This window comes from Pyrus communis, chromosome 4 (genome assembly GCF_963583255.1).
Source record: "Pyrus communis chromosome 4, drPyrComm1.1, whole genome shotgun sequence".
In the NCBI taxonomy this organism is placed as follows: Eukaryota; Viridiplantae; Streptophyta; class Magnoliopsida; order Rosales; family Rosaceae; genus Pyrus; species Pyrus communis.
In genome coordinates this window covers 3379417-3392625 of record NC_084806.1, presented here as the reverse complement: position 1 = coordinate 3392625, position 13209 = coordinate 3379417, and positions in this window count along the sequence as shown.

Here is a 13209-nt window from a genome sequence, read left to right as displayed (position 1 = left end):
GTGTTGGCCATGGCCTATGGGGACTATAGGCATGTAGTGTTTGCTGACTTTTTTGTGCATATCATCATAGGTTTGGAGAATTTGGTAGATGCCACCAAACTTTTGTGAGCTTGGAAGTCACTCCTTAATAAAATAAAACGAAAGTTTATTGTTGGCCAAGTAATTTTTGACGCGCTTAGATTTTTCTATGGCCCAGTAATATTTTGCTGCCTCCTCTCATTTATATGGCTTTCTAATATCTGTCTGCCTCCTCCTCTTTAGAGGAGTCTTGGTTTTACTTTCAGAGAAAATAGTTACAAGGATTGGAATTTGAACCCTAATGCCTCCTAATAGAAGTTGGTTTAGAAACTATACGAAACAGTGTCAGTATAATCAACTAAGGATTAGTTGGTTGATCAGTCTCAACTTTGCCACTATAAGAAGAATATTATGTATGTGCGGTTATTACGCATGCGCACATGAGTCAGTGCACGAATAATTCTTACAATACTTTGCTTATAAATCACATGTGCGTGAATAATCGCTACCACTACTCTTCTTAGAAAGCATGCACAACGACAATCCAATGCACTAGGGTGATGTGATCTTTGTCTAAATTGTGGCAGATACATATCATCTCAGTGGATAAACCTGTAACTCAAAATGACTAGACAAACTTTTCTTTGGATTTCTATGGAAAACGAAGGGAAGTATCCAAAGAAGTTGTTTGTGTCTCTATCAGAAAAATCTATTGTCCAAGTCCCACCAGGGAGAAAAGAAGAATTGAGGGAGAGGTCTTTTAAATTTTAATGCCTAAAGAAGTAGACACTCAGCACAACTTTCATCTTTTACTTTTCTCTTTTGGAGCCCCTCGGTTTAGTCAGTTGATTTGGCCCGCCCATTAAAAGAGAAAAACGCACACAATCTCCCATTCCTTGGTGTTTGGGGCATCCCGGCAGTGTGCGTGTGGGTGCGAGCACGCGTGCATGTTTACGGACCTAATACACACACGTACGTACCTTGGTTTGCATTCTGCATGATGTCAATATCTAACGATTAACACCAACTTTGGCGTATCAATTACCTAGAAGATTTTCAAGCTCTCATGCTTCCAAGTTCCAAGGATGATCTTCACGGTTCCATTTATTAAGTAAATCAATTTAGGGTTTAATTAATCAACCCAAATTATAGGATGTTGATAAGAAATATGAGAGGACCTAAGAAATTACAATTGATGACTGATGTGGCAATCAGAAGCTTTATTTCAAATTTTGTAATTCTCTAACCGAATTGTCAAATGTTATTTTATTATTTAAATAGAGCTTTAAATGATTGTAATTATTAAAAAAATGTTGAAATAAAATTTTTATTGGTTGAAATGTTAGTGGAATAAGAGACCCACTATTAAAATGAATTAAAAATAAATTTGACATCAAATCACTAAGTTTTCAAATCCAGTTAGCAAATAACATTTCGGTTGGAGAGACTTTTAATATCAAATATACACAGTGTCATTCCACCTAGAATTTTGACATCTCTTTTGGAGATGCTTTAATACACACACGTACGTACCTTGGTTTGCATTCTGCATGATGTCAATATCTAACGATTAACACTAACTTTGACGTATCAATTACCTAGAAGATTTTCAAGCTCTCACGCGTCCAAGTTCCAAGGATGATCTTCATGGTTCCATTTATTAAGTAAGATCAATTTAGGGTTTAATTAATCAACCCAAATTATAGGATGTTGATAAGAAATATGAGAGATTCCTAGTATGGTTTAATTAAAAGAAGCGAATAGAAGACAGAAGCTCAAGAGTAATGTTATTCATACCATATTTTTGTACCACATTTTCATACCACCTTAGGTGACATTTGATGTGGACAACCACATCATTTGAATTAATCAGATTTTTAAATTTAGTTCATTATTTAATAAACTAATAATTAAGAAAAACTAGTTAATTAAATTATGATTGTGGTATATGAGGAGTCTTTCTCATTCCTTTCCTTGGGTTTTGCAAATTTTTCAAATGATGTGGCTATCCACATCAGATGCCACCTAAGGTGGTATAGAAATATGGTATAAAAACATGGTATGAATAACATTACTCAAAGCTCAGGGCAAAAGGGGTAGAGGAAGACCAAGGAAGAGTTGGAAAAAGATTTTAAGAAAAACATGAAATACTTGGAGCTAACGGAAAATTTGGCACAAAACTGAGCGCATTGGCATTTTAGAATTTATATAGCCGACCGCACTTAGTGCGATAAAACTTTGTTATTGTTGTTGTTGACTAGTATGTCACCAATAGTGTTTTAGCCCTTAGGGATCCCAAAAAATATGAAATTTGACTGACAAGCTGACTTAGGCAATTTACTTAATTGTGATGTCTTAAATTTGACTAGTATGCCACCAATATCATTGACTAGTACGGTTTAGAGATATTTCTCTTCATTTATAAATGTGATGGATTAAATTCGAATATTTGTGAATAACAAGTTCAATACGTATTTTTTTATTTTTTTTATTTTGGCAAACAGAGCTAGATTAACCAGGCAATGCCCAAAAGTACAATGAAAGCCAAACAACAGCAATCCCCAAATACAACCAGGAAGTACAGGGGTTAGACTACCTGACACTCAAAAGCAAGGCTCAAAGTGTCTCCCCTGGCACCTCCCTCACAAATTAAGGCGGACAAGGTAAGCCATCCTTATTTAAAACATGCACAAATGAAGATGGGGGCCTATCCACCCAAGACACATCACACATCTCCACACACCTTCGCGACGCCAAATGGTCAGCCGCCAAATTGGCTGATCTTGGAATTTAAGACCAGTGACATACATGAAAGGCTTCTCCAAGCTTCACACACTTCGCTAAAATAGGAAAAGCCTCCCACCTGCCCTCAGAAATTGAACCCTGCAAAAAGGATATAGTGTTGTGAGAATTCGATTCAACAATCACATGAGTGAGACCCAAAGAGATACCCAAGTCACAACCATTCTGCACATCCAAGGCTTCCGCAGAATCCACGCAAGTTGCTCTAAGTTTGGTGCAACGAGTTGCCAAGAAATTCCCCAAAAAATCCCGCACCACTGCCCCTGCATATCTATTGCCCGTAGCAACATCCCAACTGGCATCAACATTTATTTTTACATAGGGAAGAGTTGGCGGCACCCACCTAACTTGTCCCTCGCTATGAGATAGGTGTCGTCCCTATCAACTAGAGGAAACCTACCTCGCATCAAGGAAAGCCGCCACACTGGTGGAAATAGCAAAGAGGACCTGAAACGAATTGATAGCTTTATGTTGGTAAAGGAAACGACACCATGCTTTCCAAATGTGCCAACAAGAAAATGCAATGAGAGAAAGAACCCGCATCAAGTCATTCTTGGAAAGAACATGATTCTGTAGAACAGCCAAAAGCCAAGTACCCCACGATGTAATTTCCGGAGGATTAACTCGATATGTTAAAGCACCCCCAAATCAAATAGCTTTCACCCATGGACATAGAAGAAACAAATGTTCAACAGACTCCTCATGTGAATGACATAAAGGGCAAAGCAGTGAAGGCGCAGATTTCCGATTGTAAAGAGCTGCCATCGTGGGAAGTGCACGATGCAATGTCTTCCACATAAAACATTTCAATTTAGGGGGAATACGAAGCTGCCACACCCACTTCCATTTATTTTCCAACTATTTCAGTGTATAGATTCTTATTTTTAAAATAAAATAAAAAGGTAGGTTGCATGAAAAAAAAAGCCCAAATTAAGTGTAAAATTAACGGTGGCAAAAGAATCGGTAGGGTAATCATGAAAATTGAGGATCACAAACTCCTCTTTATTTTTATGATTGTTTCTCTCTTATCTGGTCCCACTATAAACATCTTTGGCAGCGAATAAAAAGTTTAGTTCTACGGATGGAGAGATTTTTCAGATTGGTATAAGGGATGGTACATCACGTGTAAGATATGTATGTTAAAAAATTAATAACTTAAAAAATAAAATTTCCCACCACTTATACAAAAACATGTGGTGCACCACTCGTATTCTGTTCACAATGGAAAATTTATCCTATGGACGGCCACTATGTCATTATTTCTGATGCCAAATCAGGGGCGGAGCTAGAAAACGTTATTTAGTAGGGGCAATCTTAACTTCCAGTTATACTTGAGCAAAAAAAAAAAAAAAAAATTATGATACCAAAATTTCTTCAATAATTTGATTGCTCTTCTTTTTCGTTTTAAATTTCATTAAATCAACTTGTGGACATATTTTCACAATAATAACTTATTATTCATATTTTTTGAAAATTTCAACTAATCAATTAAAGTATTTAAATACGATAAATTTAAGTTCAGTGAGCATCGTGATTCTTTTTCTCTACACAAAACTTCAGTGAGGGCAGCAATCCCCAGTAGGCATTAGCTGCCTCCATCCTTGTGCACCATAGTCGAACTCATAAGTCCCATATTGAAAGTAACTAAACCTCATCCAGTTACTTGAAAAAAATAACAGAAATGATTTAAACACACCCAAATTCTTTTTCACACGGGCCGGGTTTATTTAAGGAAAATTTAACGAAAAACCACATTTTTACATTAAAAAGTCAATATTGGTATATTCACTTTACCCTTTATTTTGTCCTTATCGTTAAAACTCAAAGTTTTCAAACCCTTTTTATTAGTTTTCCTTTTATTTAAACACAAAATGTACATAAGAAAAAAAAAGAAGGGCGAATATCATTTTTCAAAATGATATGCACAATATCAATGGATTCACTTATCTCGCCATGGTACGTGGTTGCATCATGCATGATAAATCTAAAGTCATTTTCCACTACTAGATAAGTTAATTTTCTGCATTTTCCAGGAGGACTTGTAACTTCTATTTGCCTCATATCTGAGGTCCGTTGTCCTACATCAAGTGAAACTCAAATTTGATTGGTCTAGCCAACTCAAGTATGGCATGTTAGGCCGACTGTTAGGATCAGCATGAATGCTGTACTGCCAAATGGGTCATAAAGTAGCAGACAATATGCTTGTCGTGACTCGTACAATAGCTGCGTCTGCATTCCCTCTTAGCCAATCCTGCATAATCTGATAGATTCATCCTCAACATGTTTTGTAGCTTTCTTTTATTGTGCACCATGCATTCTAAAAGTTACCTATCATGGTCATCGTTTCCCATCAGTCCCATCTCTATCTCTTGCCCTATGTTTCAGCTCTCTTCTGCCCCTTTCACTAGAGACTTTGAAAGTTTGAATCACCTATATCAGGTACCAGTAGAATATCAAGTTTGCTTACTTCTTGCCATGCCATACTGTGAATCAAGGCAAACATTTAGACAAGAATTGACGCTATCAATGTTTGATTTACAATCTAACGACACAAAGATGATGAGGATAAATTATTTTTCAGTAAACTTGCATATGGTGTGTGACTTGCAGTCCAAGTCATAAAAAATTTGCCATCCATTGCATTGGATGGTTAGATTTGCATGGTAGAATTTTGACAATCTATAATAGAAGAACCTCAAAATTCAAACACCGGATCATATCCCATACACCAATATATGGTGGAAAAACCTCAAAGTTCAAAACTAGTGCAAATATTAAGGCTTTCTTAAGATGATCCACCCCAATACATTAATTAAAATACCCATTAACAAGGTTTAGAGTTTTGAGATTATAGGGGAACAAAGGCCCAATTGATGTCCCCACTAAACAAAACCTTGTGTTGAGTTGCTAAGACAGCGTGGGACAGAACCCTAAAATGTCCCCCATTTCTCACCCTACAGGCCATAGTGTCCACAAGTCTCATTGCTGGCAAGCAATATTCTCCTCTCAAAATCAAAATCAATCTGGGCTATACCCAATTACAAGTTTTGTTGGAGAAGATAAAGAGATAATTAGATAAGATAAGAATTGTGGGAAGTGCAATGAACCCAACAACTTGAATCTTTAAAATACTGTAGATGAACGAATTTAGGACAATTCGTAGGAATAATCATTTTTTGACGTTTAGATGTATAAATGATTATTTTTAATAACGATGACATATTGATCATACAACGACGACATAATGACATAACGACATATAATCATTTCTAGAACCAAATGTCAAAAAGTGATCATTTCTACTAGTTGTCTATCATTTAATCTAACAGTTATATGGCAAGAAGAACTCAGCACACATAGAACTTCAACTGAGGGTTCTTATAAGGCCTACTCTACAATTTACCCCAATGATCTAGCGTGTATTTTTTTATGTTTGCTTGCTCTATAAAACCATATGACTATTAGATTTAATGATAGACATTTTAGGGACGTTTGTTTGCCCTCACTAAGTGGGACTAGACTAGACTCGACTAACTATTAGTCCAATACCTTGTTTGTTCCGTGTTGGGATTAACATTAATGAGACTAAAGGGGATTCGCATAGACAAAACCCTTCGCTAAGAGGTCTTAGCAAGACCCCCCAATAACCAAGGGACTGCTAAGATCTCTCTCTGCTATTGCTTGCGTTGCTAGCTTTCTATCCTCACTCCGAAATCACACTACCAGACCACCACACTCTTTCCCTCTCTCCTCATCGTGCTAAGCTATAGGAACCCAGTCACCAACGTCCCGCAAACCCAGTCACCAAAATTCTGCCTTCACGCCGACGAACCCACAACCCAACTCCCTACTTGCTCCATGACGAACCCACAACCCAGATTTCCCCTATTTGCTTCACAAAGGAACAGTTGATTCGATATGCTAAATTGGGTTCTCCATTTTCGTCAATTGAACTCGAATCAGACTTAGAAAATAAAGATAACGATCTTGACCTCAAGGACTTAGAATCCGAAAACAATCTCCACAATTTCATATCCATCCGCTATCCCGTAGCTCATGTGTCAAGCCGTTTCAGGTGAAACAAAATAAATACCAAGTTTCATAATTTGAAGAAAAAGAAGAATGCCAGACTAATTTGAAGTCAATAGGAGAAAAATGGATAGGAGTCAATGAATGGAGGTGAAACGGGACAGAAAAGAGAAAGGGGAAAGAGACAGTGGTACAGAGAAGGGCAGAGAAAGGGGAGAGGGGAGGGATGCAGTGGCCGGAGGAAAAAAATGAGAAGGAAGATAACTAAGAGTTTGACCAGAATAAAAAGATGGAAGATGATTCTAGAAAGGAAAAAGATAATTTAATAATAAAATATTAGTATATATAGATTAAATGAATAATAAAATATTTTAAATATAGATTAAGTAATATAATATATGAGTCCTGCTTTTTAGTTTGACACAGCATCAAACGCTTCACTAAATCAGTCCAACTTAGTTTAGTCTAAGCCAGTCTAGCTTAGTCCCTGAAGCTAATCCAGTCCGAGATAGTCCAGTGCAACAAACCCACCCTTAATGTTTCTTTGAAAACCGTATTCATTTATTTGAATGTTGTAATGGGTTTGAATTTATTTAATTTTTTACAAAAGGGATTTACAAATGATAAACTAAAATATAAATTTTTCGAATCATTGAAAAAATTACGAAATATACACTAGAAAATATCGTGCAAACAAAATTATTCAAGATATCTCACAGAATGATATATATAGTCTCATTCCATTGAGGGATTCCGCAAATAATTTTATTTAAGAGACACTTTGGTAGCTTATTTCGTAACTTTTTTCAATGATTTAAACCGTCAATATTTTAGTACATCATTCGTAGATCTTCCTTCCAAAAGTTCAGAGAAATCTAAAATTATTAAGATATTCAATTGCAGTGAAGAAAATAAATGAATTCAGTTATTCAAATAAACACCAATATGACTCATTATTTAATCCAACGGTCAAATTGTATCGGATTTAGGATTTATTTTTGGTAAAAATGACATTTGAAGAAAGACCTAAAAAATAAATGATTAAATTGTCGAACTACAATATGAAATGAGTCTCACACAAAATCCGTCCAATAAACTTATTTAAAAGATCCCTCACGGAAGGGGATCCCTCAAATACGTGGTCATGGTAACTACACACATAGTGTTCAACCACCTAAAAAGTATATGCATTATATTATCAAAATTCCAACCCTCTTGTCGCTTGGAAAGACATTGCTCTGATATGTCACTTTGAATAACAAAATTGCTGACCATTCCCAACAAAGACGTCATTCGTGTCTCCTAGCTTGGTTTGGGCAACATGACTTAGAGAAGCACCTGGTGTCCTCTTGTACAAATTGAAAATGATGTCGGCCATATAGGCATTGTAGATAAACTCCAAGTTTTTTTTTTTTTTTTTTTTTTTTTTGCGTTTTGGCCATATATGCACAAGTTAATATTAAGTCTCGATGATAAAAAATTCAGAGAACATATAGTTCAAATGGTTAAGAATATTCACCTCTTCACCTAATGTTCTAAGTTCGATTTCTCCCTCTTTCGAAATCACTTTAATGAAACAAATGTTGATTAAAGGTGGTTAAAAAAATGGTTAATAGGAATATAAAGTAGTCATCTTGCACCCATATTTATTTTTCTACTAGAGATATTGGGCCATCTTTTTATGAACTAAAGACATTTGGGTCCGTTCGGCTCAAAGGAGCTTAAACCACTTTAAAATTATGTTTATACGGCCCAATTCAGTTCAAATTTCAATAATTGTAGTACAAATTGTTCAAAATTGGGTACCATTGGTGATTCAGCGTCTGACACGTGTTAAGGTGGTCTAGTCATTGGGTCTGGGTCCTCTGGGTGGATAAGGCCAGTCCATTCCAGTCCATGAGTCCGTTTGATGTGTATCGCTTAGGTTATTTCCAATCGAAGGAAGATTAAATGATAGTTCTGCAAGAAATTATATTTTAATAAATATTGTTAAATTATATTTTATACTATATTCAAATGAGAGGATCAAAGGATTATATGCCAAATATAATTTATTATTTTAATTAAATTAATATGGTTAATTAAATTAAACTACCATATTAAAATAATATTTTTAAACATATTTTGAGTGCCACTTGTCCCCAAATGAAAAGTATCACATCTCGGCCCGGGGCGAATCACTTCCCAGGCCCGCTCCACCACTGAAACACGATATTGTCTGCTTTGGGCTTACCATTCTCTCACAGTTTTGTTTTTGGAAACTCACGAGCAACTTCCCAGTAGATCACCCATCATGGAATTGCTCTAGGCCCCTTCTCGCTTAACTTCGGAGTTCCTACGGAACCCAAAGCCAGTGAGCTCTCAAAAGGTCTCGTGCTAGGTAGAGATGAGAATATACATATAAGGATCACTCCCTTGGGCTTCAATATATATATATATATATATATATATATATCGGAAGGTAAATATAAATGTAGGGGGTTCATGCATCATGAAGAATGTTCTCATGCTTCATGGTCGTTTCAAATATCATCCTTTATTTAAGCGTTCCTAATTGTCAGATTTGGACTGCATGTCACATTTAATTAATTCAATAGATCGAGACCAAACTGGGTCGATCATAGAAGCATCAAAGTTTGAACATTCGAGTTCTAAGATATGGTTTTCATGAAAAACGTTAGGTTTACATGGGTGTATTTGTTTTATGATAACTTCGGGTTTCAAAGGCACTAAATTTGAAACTACAGGTTCAATTTAGTTTATGAACATTTAGTTCATAAAAGAGACGTTCATGCAAGAACACATAATACAATATGTTGATTTAAGTGTATTGGATTTGAGATGCTTTAGGAACTTAAGTATGAGTGCTTTAGGACTATGAAAGGATGTCAACAGTTCAAAGAAGAGAAATAAATTATTGAATTGTTACTGTCCAAAAGTGAGCTTCCAAAAGGCCTCGTGCTAGGTAGGGACGGGAATATACATTTAAGGATCACTCCCCTGGGCGATGTGGGATGTCACAAAAAGCTTCCGTATTTTTTATCTTTATATAATCTCAATAATTTTTTGGACAGAATTTCGAGTAACACGTGTCGCTAACATGAGTAACTCTCCTGATTTCTTATCTTTATGTAATCTCAATAATTTTTCGGATAGGATTTCGAGTGACATGTATCGCTAAAGTAACTCTCCAGATTTCTTATCTTTATGTAATCTTAATAATTTTTCAGATAGGATTTCGAATGCCACGTGTCGAGATATAATTGGTTGTGCATATTTTAGATAGGATTCTTATCTACATGGCGCTTCTTATCTTCAGCTTTCAATGTTGTAGGAATAGTGTCGGTATTTATAGGAAAAGAATTTAGATTTTTTTTTTTAATTTGTGCAAAAAAAAAGTTCAAATTCCAACGGTAACCTGATGGTAGCATGACGTTAGCTAGCCGCTGCTGGCTGGCGTCATGTTGATGCCAGGTAGCCGTTGACATTCAAATGGGTTGAGCTGGAGGGCTGGCTGGCTGGAAATGGCCAGCATGCTGGCCTGATTTAGGGTTTGGGCCTGATGGGGCCCACAAACCCTTTGGCCTAGTCTTTGGTTGGAGACGGTTTTCGTGTCATTCAGAACCATTTTTAACCATACGACCATTTGGTCGGGTCGGTTGAAGATGACCTTACATGACAATCCCCGATCCCATTTACATATTATGGGTGCTTTTAAGTGAGTTAAAAGCGAATTTGAACCACATTATTACTAGCTAATTGTGAGGCTAAACCTATCTTCCTCCCCTTAGTTAGATAATATCATTTGTTCAAAAAAAAAAAGTGTTCCTCATGTATTTAGTTTAGGGTTGTGTTATCCACACATTCCATTTTATCTCTCATGTACTTCTAAAAATCAAGATAAAAATTAAAAAAAGGTATGTGAGAGAAAAAATGAGTGTGTTATAGCACCATCCTTGTTTATAATGACAACATGTTTACGATGTCCAACCGCGTCATATATAGTTTTTTTTTTTAATTTAGTATTCTTATATTTTGGAGTTTGACTACAATAGTATATACTATAATGATATGAGTTTTATACAAAATTATGAATATCTATTAGATCCTTATTTTTAAGATCTCACCGTTAGTTTTCCGACGACTCAAAATTGTGTATTTTGATCATATCTGAATAGTGTGGGTCCCTCAAAGAAAATAAAAAACCAACGCCTTTTGGATTAAAGTAACAGTTCAACCAAATTACAAATTCGAGATCATATTTTCAGGGGTTTATATGGTAAAGTGTTATTGACACATTAAAAATCTCATTTTACACTTCTAAAAAGTGTATTTTTCTTTCTAAATATAGAAAGTTTGGAGTGCCAATAACATTTTGCTAAGTTTAAAGGGTAGTATTATTTACATATTTATTTTTACTTCTTACATATTTTTTTTCAATTTCCGGCTATCCTATCGAATGAACTAAAAAGATTAATGACAAAAAATTAATAAGGATGTGTGGTGAGGTAAAAATAGGTGTGTGAATAACACTTTCCTTAAAAAAACAACAACAAAGCATTATCCAACTAAGTGAGTTTTGTTGTATAAATCATAAAAAGTCACTATGCTCGATTTTGCATCAAATCTTCTGTTAACTTCATATGTTCTGGTAACAATACCAAGCCAAAAAAAATCAGACCGAGATGGTAGATCTTAATCCAAGATTAGACCACACACGTATGTGTGTGTGTGTGTAAATATAAAATGCAGAAGGAAGCAAACTATCCTTAATCACATCATGGAGAACAAGTGCTTTAGTGGAGTTTTGAGTCTTCTAGAAGTACAGGGAAACCTCGACAAGTTAATTAGGATTATTTTTTGCTATGCGCAGTACAATATATGAAATTTCACTTTATTCTATTGGGATGTGATATTTATACATTCTTAACACACTTTTTTAATTTTTGATCGTCAGATTAGATGAATTGAAGAAGATCAAATGACAGAAATTATTATGAGGTGTGTGGTAAGTAAAAAGAGGTGTATGAGAAGTAAAAAAGAATGTGTGGATAGCACACCCCTGTACTCATCAGTTGTATCTCACTTTACTATTCATTTTTTTATTGAATAAAGAGGCGTTAGTTTTGTTAACGGTGACAAAAACTCTTTGAGGTACCAGTATTTTGTGTATATATATGTACCATTATTGTTTTAGCATTCTTACAAATGGAACACCTGATAAACTTTATAGACCCATGCAATTTCATCACCAATATCACCGATATTATTTCAACTTAATCATTTATTACTATGTGTTGGGTTACATCACAAAAGGTCTCGGTGATATTAGAGGTAGAAACTCTCATATATTACTTGTATATTATTTTGTCATATGAACGATGTGAAATCTTATTCTTCAATACACCCCTCACGAGTGGCCCCACATGGGATCACAAGAGAAACCAATTCCCCTATCGAGAAATGGTCAAGTCATTATGCTGGAGTTAACCAAACTTTTCGAGAAACCAGTCATCATTTAAGGACTAGAGCCAACGTAATTTTTCAATGTCCAGTCATTCAATATCTTTAAAATAGAGCTAGCGCAATTTTTCGAAAGCCGAACTTAAGGAGGGAAAATTAGAGCTCAATAAATCGGGCCAAGGACGTATTGAAAAATAGTCTGCTATAATACCATGATAAACTTCTAAGGCTCATAAAGGTCCACCACCAATATCACCGATGAGTTTTAGTTGGACCACTACACCATGTAATGATCTCACTCCCCTCTCACACCACCCTACCTCTGAGTCTCGGACGAAATAATTTCTCATGGATGAGAGAATGGCTTGGGACCCAGTCAAACCAAAGCTAACTCAAACTTCACCAAAAAATTGATCTAAGTGACTTGAGTTGAATTTTAAGAGATGGTTATGTAGATAAGTTTTTTGGTGAAGTTTGAGTTAGCTTTGGTTTGACTGGTTCCCAAGCCATTCTCTCATCCATGAGAAATTATTCTGTCCGGGACTCAGAGGTAGGGTGGTGTGAGATCTTTACATGGTGTAGTGGTGAGCCTCACTGTCAAGGCGTGGGGTATGTTGGCTTTATTGTGTCTGGGGTCGCACAAACACGTGGTCCGGATGCCAGACTCCAAAATTTCTCCTCACCGACACGTAAAACTCCTAAAGTTGGTAATTTCTAAGATGGAGCTAGACATTGCTGTCACATTTTTATGTAATAAACATTTAAATTATGAATGACCTTAGTACTTCATCTTCCAAAAGAAAACTGAAAAAAGAAAGAAAGCAACACTCCATCGGTCGTGAATGAGAAGGGAAAATATATAACATCCAACAGGACATAGTACACTCCTGCTTATTC